General features: G+C 49.6%; 1 protein-coding gene across 1 annotated transcript in view; it reads left to right on the top strand.

Moving 5' to 3' along the window:
* The first annotated feature begins 846 nt into the window (after window positions 1-846).
* CAPN5 (calpain 5) overlaps window positions 847-7,817 on the top strand; it is a 68,387-nt gene continuing 61,416 nt past the window's right edge. Inside the window, exon 1 of the mRNA XM_063305959.1 lies at window positions 847-864. The gene's annotated coding sequence lies outside the window, so the exon portion shown is untranslated. The remainder of the gene's footprint in view (window positions 865-7,817) is intronic.

Genomic DNA, 7,817 nt, shown 5'->3' with positions numbered 1-7,817 from the left:
CAAGTATCTTCTCGAGCAGAGTTTCTCAACCTTGGCAACTTTAAGATGGGTGGACTTCGACGCCCAGAATTCCCCAGCCAGCCTGGCTGGGGAATTCTGGGCGTCGAAGTCCACCCATCTTAAAGTTGCAGAACGCTGAACTAGCCAAATATGTTGGGTTAAGCCACTTAAAATCGAAGCAGAAGTCAGACGGTGTGCAAACACAGTCCACAGATCTTTAACCTGGCTAAGTGGGTTGTGTGGAGGACGCCCAAATGAGTGAAACAAGTTACTTTTTTCCCCTCCCCTCTCTGTCTCTAAGGCGGACTTCTAAAATCCGACGCCTTCCAAATCCCTGGGATTTCCACTCTTCTCCAAGTCAAGCCAAGCAGCGATGCACGGGGGAAGAAGCCATCCATGCAGTCGCACTGTTCCTCTGCCTCGCTCAGCCTCTGGGCCTGATGATGGGGTTTGTAGTCCGAGCGAGCACCCACCTGGAAGAAGCATGAAAGCCCCACCGCTGGATGGAGCGCCCGCTTGCAAGCCAGCACAGCGGCTAAAACACCAAGCAGAGCTACCCCCGAAAGGGTTCGTTATCCAACATGCACTCATTCATACGAACGGCCCCGAGCAGATGCGTGCAGTAACAAATAATGCACGCGTCGATTTTCGAGCGGGGCCCGATCTTAGCCACTCGCCAGCACCGCCCCTACGACGAAAGGGACAGACCACCCGCGCTCCCACCGCCTTCCCCCCCTCCGTGGGGAGGGACGCGCAAGCGCGGGGTGCCGCCCCGCCCTCTGAGCGAAGCCCCGCCCCTTTAAGAATCCGGAGCGCGCGGGGGGGCAGGTGGATCGGAGCCGGAGAGCGGCTGTGGCGAGCGAGGTGAGCCGGGGGGGGATCCCGGCCCGGGGGAGCCGGGCGGTGGCGGGTGGGGGGCTGCGGCGGCCCCGGGAGACGCCCTGCAGCCGGAGGTCCCCCGGCAGCCCCCTTCTTCTCCACCGCGGGGCAGAACGCGCGGAGCAAGCGAGGCTAACGCCGGGGGGTGCCGGGTGCCCTGGCCCGCGCGGGGCGTGCATTGACAGCCCTTTGCGGGGACCCCCGTTGGCGACCCGGAGAGTACCAGTCGGAGAGAATCAGGGTTGAGCTGGGGAGTCCTTGGTGGTCCCTGAGCCTGGTTGCTTTCTTGCAGACGTTTCGTTGCCCGACTGGGCAACATCTTCAGTGCCAAAGAGAAGATTTCCTCGACCGCCCGCGCTCCTCCTTCCTTGCTTGTTGTTATTTGGGTTTTCAGCTTGCGGGCTTGGCCGGTGGCTTCCTTCCCTTCTTCCTTCCCTTCTTGGTGGGTGCCTCTGCTCCGGAGGGTGACGGTTGTGGGGGGGAGGCAGGGACGGCGTGCAACTGTGGGTCCCCTAACCGCCGACCGTGCTAAGCTCTTAGGCTTGGGAAGAAGGCTGCTTCGGTTTCACTCGGGGCTCCCTCGCGGAGGAGGAAGATTGTAGTAGCTTGCAGCCTGCCGGTGTGTGGAGTTGAGCCTACAGAAAGGAGGGTGTTTCGGGAGACCTTCGAAAGAGGCATTTCCTTCTTCATTTATAGGGAAATGTGTCCCTCTTTAGCTTGCCAACCCCCACTGTTCTCTTCGCCCGACTTTTCCTTCAAGTTTCTAGTCCCTGTGGCAAAGGGGGCCGTTTTGCCAGGAGCAGTGACTGTTGGAGCTGGGCTGTTTGGGAACCAGTCTTCGACCTGTTCTTTAAGGCCAGGATCAGTGTTTCTCAACGCTGGCCACTTTAAGATGGGTGGACTTCAACTCCCAGAATTCCCCAGCCAGCATGGCTGGCTGGGGAATTCTGGGAGTTGAAGTCCACCCATCTTCAGGTGGCTGGGGTTGAGAAACACTGCTCTAGTTGGTAATTGGAAGAAGGAACAAGAAATTTGAAAGGAACTGTTCCTGCACCTCCAGCCATTTGGGTGGCACTTTGCACTAATGATTAACTGTGGTTTACAAGCATGGCTGGATTCACCCTCTCCTTAAGCCATATCCAGGGAAACACAGCATGGGCTCTTGTGGTGTGTGAGTTCTGTTCCGTCGTTGCACCTTCTCTTGAGATATTAAGCACAGGGATAGTCCGTGACTTCCCCCGAAACTGCTTTGTAGCGCAGTTCCTCTTCTTAAAATGCCATCACTTTGTTGTTCCGTTTCTCTGCCCGGTCCCCAAAATCTAAAATCTTGCCCAGTCGCTAGAACTCATGGGATGAAACATCGGGGGTGTAGATACAGATGAGACATTAGGGAGAACTTTGTGACAGAGCTGTCAATCCATGGAATGAGTTTCTTCCCCTTCGCTGGAGGTTTTCACACAGAGGCTGGATAATCATCTACCAAGGATGGTGTAGGGAACCATGCTGTGTGCAAGGGGTTGGACTTGATGACCTCTGAGGTCCCTTCCAACTGACTCAATGAGAGACTGAAAAAGCTTGCAAGAAGATGCGATGAGGGGGTAGGATCGTTCTGTCCAGGTATCCAAAAGATGGTCACCAAGAGGAAACCCAAAATTTATTTTATTTCATGCCATCCTGCTTTAAGATGCAAGAAGGCAAATTCCAATAATGTTTTTTTTTTAAAAAACTGACCAAGAGGTGTGGGCTTTCCATCCCTCATAGATGTGTCTGTGCAGAGTCTGGACAGCTATTTGATGGGCAGCCTTCCATTTCGATTCCTGTTGAGCAGGAGGGTGGATTAAATGGCCATGAGGGACCCATCCAGCCTCAGGATTCTATGCTTCGCAGGCATGAAATCCCTTGTGGGTGAAACATCCTTTTCTGCACCGTTGCACACACCTCCGAGGCAGATTGTGCAGTTGGCTGGTGGCATGACTCAGCCCTTGTCTTACTTTTCCTTGCCTGCATTCCGGTTGCAAAAACGTCACCTCAGAATAAAGGCTAATGCCCCTGCACAGGTGCAGAGTGCATTGCTTCTCCATACAGCTGCTGCAAATTATGAGCTGCTGGCTTGTAAGGGTGTCCGTGAGGATTTTTGACCATATTTTTTCATTACTTGTGGCATGCAAACTGGTCCAAGGGAGCGTTGTTGTTGTTTATTTGTTCAGTCGCTTCCGACTCTTCGTGACTTCATGGACCAGCCCACGCCAGAGCTTCCTGTCGGTCGTCAACAGCATATACAAAAAGCTTGGGGACTTCTTCTTGAAATTGTGAGTCAGGAAGTCACTCTAACCCGGTGGTGCCCGGAGCCACTAGAGTATTGTAGTGAATTAATTAAAGGCAGCTAGAAATTCCTGGGTGTTACCAAAACCTCCTCTGGGGGCAAATCTGCATTGGCTAATCTCAAAAGACTAAGCCAAATTAGATCTGATTAGTGCTTGGATGAAAGACCACTAGGAAATGCCATTCCTGTTGGATAGACTTGGAAGTCCAACATCCTAGAAGTAGGAGAGTTTCCAGTAATGAAGACTCAAGGGGTGTTTATGATACCACAGAGCCAATTTTTTCTGGGCTAGAAAATGAAGCAGATTCAGTCTGGTTAGCTTTGGATGGGAGACCATCAGGAAATCCGACAGTTGGGCAGTTGAAAACACATCCTGAAAGAAGACAGGGGCAAATCACGTCCATACTGCTGCCAAGAGAACTCCATTTCTCCAATTCATGATGCCCGTCAGGAGTCAACCTTGGTGAAAGGTGACTGTCATGACCTCGTTGCAAGGCACAAAGAGCCTCACAACGTAGATCATGATCATCAAGGAATAGAGGAAGAAGATAATCAGAACAGGGATTAAAACAAGCACCCAAAGCACCACACCCATGGACTCATATGCAGCTGAAAAGAAGGACATCGGATGAACAGAGATAAGCCGCACCTGGTGCCCCGGAGGACACACCAGAATCAAGAAGACAAGAGAAGACACCGGGAAAACGCCCAGGCAGCCATCAAGGGTCCCATCAAGAGGGATCGGGACAATGCAGGGTGGAGGAGCCCGGGGTCATACAAGAGAGTATAAAATGGGCACCTCCACACCACCAACCCCGTTCCCGTTTTTCGTTCTGTCAGCCATCATTCCAATAAACCAGAAATCCTTAATACCCATTAAGTGAGTCTGTGTCTTATTGCGAAGCGAGACTGACCCTGACAGTGACTGACTCTGTTCCTTTGGGAAACGGAGTTCGTCTGCCAGCTGTCTGAGGGCATAACTGGAAGAAAGACTCAGCCTGCTTTCTTGGAAAGTTCAGGGTTGACAGTAAGGGACGAAGTTGATCCCCCCCAAATGGGCACCATGATACATTGCAGTTGAATAACTTCTCATTCCCAGCTTTTGTGATTGTGAAAGCAGGCTGGAGAACAAAGGAAGGTGGGTGGAATTGGAGAAGTTAGAAGAAGATTGGGGACGGTGTTGCATGCTACGTGTGTGAACCAATCATTGCTATAATGCAGTGTTTCTCAACATTTTCAACTTTAAGACGTGTGGACTTCAACTCCCAGAATTCCCCAGCCAGCCAAGCTGGCTGGTGAATTCTGGGAGTTGAGCTCCACACGTCTTAAAGTTCCTGAGGTTAAGAAACACTGCTATAATGAGAAGAAAAAACATTGTGTAGATTGCTTCATTTTCTTTGAGGCATGACAGTGTGATGCTCGGAAATGCCAACTACATCAGCTTCCCTCAACTTGGCCCACTTCAGGTGTGGCTGGGGAAATCCGAGAGTTGCTGTCCAACAGGTGTGGAGGGAACCAGTTGTGGAAAACTGTTCCATCTTCTTTAATTAAATGACATCAAGCATCACTGGCACAGTTAGAGTTTGGAAATGGAACCACTTGCAGGGAATGTGATGCAGAGGTTAAAGTCTAGCCGTGCTGGGTGAACAAGGAAGTTGAAGAGCCTTTTCTGGAATTTCCAGTTTACAGGATTGTAGTTCCTGGGTATAAATGAACACAGGCATTCAGAACAAAGTGCCTTGGGACCGAGAACTAATAACTGTTTCTGGAATGAAGCGGATTCATGTATTAATTTTTAGGAAGGAACTGGAACTGTTAAACGGGGCATCTGATGTGTGTCACAACAGTTCCTGGCATTTCCAGTTAAATTTGCTTTGGATGAAAAAGTTCTGTCTGAGACCTAGAAAGACCATCATTGTCAGTGTCCCAAACATACCTGATTGGCCTTTTGTGACATGGATGCTTTGTTGCCCAGGGTTAGCAGAACATGGTTTACTGAAACAAGCCGGCTGCTGCACAAGATACAGACCAACCCAACACAGGCTGGGTGTCCCTAATGCCCAGAGCCACAAACTAGCCAGGCATATTTTGATGCCGTCTGTTCTTTGATGGCCTGATCCTGCAGGCCTCTTCTTACATTCTTGAGGCTTCGATTGGAACAAACCAAGGTACCGTTATCCCAGCTTGCCAAGTCAGGATGAATCATCAGATGATGGCTCCATCAAAACAAGGGTAAAAGGTTTCCCTTGACGTAAAGTCCAGTCGAATCCGACTCTAGGGGGCGGTGCTCATCTCCGTTTCTAAGCCATGGAGCCGACGTTGTCATAGACACTTCCGGGTCATGTGGCCAGCATGACGACTCGGAACGCCGTTACCTTCCCGCCGAAGCGGTACCTATTGATCTACTCACATTTGCATGTTTTCGAACTGCTAGGTGAGCAGGAGCTGGGACGAGCAACGGGAGCTCACCCCGCCGCGCGGTTTCGAACCGCCGACCTTCCGATCGACAGCTCAGCGGTTTAACCCGCAGCGCCACCGCGTCCCTTCTAACAAGGGTGGATGTGTCCAAATTCCTCCTGGGCAAGAGGAAGGCTAAGCCAATGGATTGCATTGGACTCATCTGTGTCGGTGGGGAGATGTAAAGGTATGTGGGAATGACCGTGGGAGACCGGGGAAGAGATGCTGCCAAGGGAACGGTCAGGTAGGAGAGGGCTTAGCCCGCAGCTGCATAGTGGGAGGAGAAAGAGGCTCAGAAGGGACCCTCTCTAATTGCTCGGGCTGTAAAGGAGATGGCGGGAGATTTGTACTTTCAGACGTGCAAGATTGATGCCAGCCTTCCCAGGTAGACCAGACAGGAAACATGACCAGATGAACTAATTCTACGTTATTGTAAGGCTACATTAACAGTATCTTGCACGTCTGAAAGCACAAATCTACCAGTGTAACCAGTGAGGAACAAGAAGCTTGATGTTCTGCAACATCTAAAAGGCCACATGTTATCTGCACTTGGGCTGGGTTCAAACTAAGCCAGATTTCGATAACTATGCTTTGTTGAATAAGCCACAGTTGGCTGGATTCATGCATTGCCTAAGCCATAAGCCATACTTCTAAAGCTACAAGAGACAGGTGTGCACAGCCCTTGGAACCAAAACAAAACCAACCCCAGGATGGCTGAGTGTAATGCGTGAATGAATCCCTGGATTCATGCCGCAATCCCTCTTGGTTTAAAAAATCTCATTTTCAAAAGCAGTAAGTGCTTTTGAAAGGCATGTTCATCCTCAAGGGGGGCAGGTGACATCATGTACTCATTTGCATAATTGCATGATGATGTCATGAGCCATGTGACATCATCGAAGCTTTTACCAGATGTTTGGAGAGGCTGCATTTTGTTGGCAACAAATGAAATCATCCTGAAGGGACAATGCTGGTCTTCATCCAGACAGTTATTTTTGAGTAGATCCAAAGAGAGCCTGCATGCAGAGTTTCTTCCTTGAAATTTCTCTTGGTTGAGTTGATTGGTAATAACAAGGTTCACACATTAGGCTACGATACGTTGGTATAATCTGGAGTTGAACCCAGCCATTCTGGTTTAGGGACCGGGGCTTATGCCTTAACAGGATTCACACAACATTCATAAACAGGTTCGTTAGATCTGAAAAGTTTACATACTTCATTCGTTTTAACCTTCGTTCATTGGTTGGGTGGCTTAGCATATTGTGTGAAAGTCTTTTGATTTGGCATTCTGGAAATCCAGCAGACGGATTAATTCAGTAACCAGGTCAAGTGTGTTGTGTAAATGGAGCAAATCTGTGACCAGATTGATCAGCTTTGCTAACTCTGTGACCCATGGTTATACAAACCCCAGTTGGCCAGATTCACACATTACATTAAACCAAACAAGCCACCTTTGGACTTTGTCAAGCTCTCCCATTGCTGCTTTTTCATCATGTGCATTTTAAAGAATCAGGAGATCATGAGATCTAGTCATCTTTCCTGTTCATCTGCTTCCTTGTGCTGGAGAGCTGGGTGATGTGAGTTTGCTCAGTGAAACTTTCATTGACCTGGAACCACCCTGTGTTTCTTTGTGCCCTTGTGCTTTTTTCTAAGGAAATTTCTCTTGAACAGGTAGAAGAAGGCTTTGAATTACCATTTTCTTATTTGCAATGCTTTTCAAAGTATCTGGGAGGGAGGTCACCCCTTGCAGGGAGAAGGAGAGAGATCCGTGTGCCTCACCTTTGTTGACATGTGTTTACTCCATAGGTGGAGGTGCACAGATATTCTCTTCTCTCTACAATCTTTTTTCCAAGTCATTGTTTTATTGCATTACAGGTAGTCCTCACTTAACAACCATATATTTAGTGATGGTTCAGACTTACGACAGTGCCGAAAAAACCAATTTACAACCAGTCCTCACAGTTATGTCCATCTCAGCATCCCACGGTCACGCGATCATGATTTGGGCACTTGGCAACCAGTTCATATTTATGACCACTGCAGCGTCCCATGGCCACATGATCGCCATTTTTGACCTTCCCAGCCGGCTTCTGGTAAGCAAAATCAATGGGGAACCACGTGATTTGCTTAACGACCACGTGGTTTGCTTACTGCCTGCAAT

This window comes from Candoia aspera, chromosome 5, assembly GCF_035149785.1.
Source record: "Candoia aspera isolate rCanAsp1 chromosome 5, rCanAsp1.hap2, whole genome shotgun sequence".
In the NCBI taxonomy this organism is placed as follows: Eukaryota; Metazoa; Chordata; class Lepidosauria; order Squamata; family Boidae; genus Candoia; species Candoia aspera.
The sequence above is the reverse complement of the archived record's forward strand: the minus strand, read 5'-3'. Positions and strand labels throughout refer to the sequence as shown.